This window comes from Microtus ochrogaster, chromosome 10 (genome assembly GCF_000317375.1).
Source record: "Microtus ochrogaster isolate Prairie Vole_2 chromosome 10, MicOch1.0, whole genome shotgun sequence".
Lineage (NCBI taxonomy): Eukaryota > Metazoa > Chordata > Mammalia > Rodentia > Cricetidae > Microtus > Microtus ochrogaster.
The window spans coordinates 12049112-12050954 of NC_022016.1; positions in this window are offsets into that span (position 1 = coordinate 12049112).

Consider the following 1843-nt stretch of genomic DNA (forward strand, 5'->3'; position numbering starts at 1 on the left):
TATATCCCCTTCCTATCCACACTAAGTGTTGGGAACACATCTGTCTCAGACCTATGAAAGCTCTGTGCATGCTTACTCTCTTTGAATTTATATATGTATCAGTCCTGTTCTATTTAGAAGGCCTTCCTTACTTGGTATCCTGCATACTAACTGGTTCTTACAATCTTTCCACCTCCTCTCCCTCAGGGTTCTCTGTGTACTGAGGGGAAGAATTAGATACAGATATTGAATTCAAAACTGAGTGTTCTAAGGTTGCACACTTTATTCACATTGTCCAGCTCCAGGTCTCTGTATTTGTTCCCATCCACTAAATAATGAAACTTCTCTGATGATGGCTAAGCAAGACACTAATCTATGAGCATAGTAGTATGTCCTTAGGAATCATTTTATTGCTACATTCTTATTTCCATTAGATTTTTATAAACTACCAATCCAAGTTCCCACTCCCTTCCCTCTTCCCATTCCCCCCAACACCCTCTCACCCCACCTCCATCCAATCCTCAGAGATGGCAAGGTACATCACTTTGTGGAAGGTCCAAGGCCCTCCTCGCTATATCCAGACTGGGCAAGGTATATATCCAAAGAGAATAGGATCCCAAAAAGTCAGCACATGCAGTAGGGATAATTCCTGGTGCCACAGCCAGGGGCCTTTGAGTCTGCCTCAGCAATTCAACTGTCAACCACATTCAAAGGGACAAGTTTAGTGCTATGCTTGTTCCTTCTCAGTCTGGCTGTAGTTGGTGAGCTCCCATTAGCTCAGGCAAATTGTTTCAGTGAGTGAACCCATCATGATCTTGACCTCTTTGCTCATATTCTTACTCCTCCACTCTTCAACTGGACTTTGGGAGGTCAGACCAGCGCTCTGATGTGGGTCTCTGCCTTTGTTTCCATCAGTTGCTGAATGAAGGTTCTATGGTGATATTTAAGATATTTATCAGTCAAAGGACTAATCTCCAAAATATATAAAGAACTCAAGAAATTAGACATTAAAATTTTAAATAACCCAATGAAAAAATGGGGTACTGAACTAAACAAAGAATTCTCAAAAGAAGAATCTGAAATGTCCAAAAGATACTTAAGGAAATGCTCAACATCCTCAGCCATCAGGGAAATGCAAATCAAAACAACTCTGAGATACCATCTTACACCTGTCAGAATGGCTAAGGTCATAAACACCAAAGATAGCTTATGCTGGAGAGAATGTTGGAGTAAGGGGAACACTCATCCATTGCTTGTGGGAATGCAAACTTATACAACCACTTTGGAAATCAGTATGGTGGTTTTTCAGAAAACTGGGGATCAACTTACCTCAGGATCCAGCAATACCACTCTTGGGCATATACCCAAAAGATGCTCAATCATACTACAAAAGCATTTGTTCAACTATGTTCATAGTATCATTATTTGTAATAACCAGAACCTGGAAACCACCCAGATGCCCCTCAACCAAAGAATGGATAAAGAAAATGTGGCACATTTATACATTAGAATACTACTCAGTGGTTAAAAAGCAATGACATCTTGAATTTTGCATGCAAAAGGAAGGAATTAGAAAACACTATCCTGAGTGAGGTGACTCAGACAAAAAAATATGAATATGGTATGTATTCACTCATAAGTGGATACTAGCTATAAACAAAGGACATTGAGCCTATAATTTATGATCCTAGAGATGCTAAGTAATAAGATGAATCCAAAGAAAAACATATAGATCCACAGGAAAACTGGAAACATAAGGGATTGTCTGATAAAGTTGGGGGCATTGGGGTGGGGAGAGTGAAGGGGAGGAGTAGGGGAGAGGGGAAGGGATGAGCAGAACTTGAGGGAATGGGATGGTCGAGAT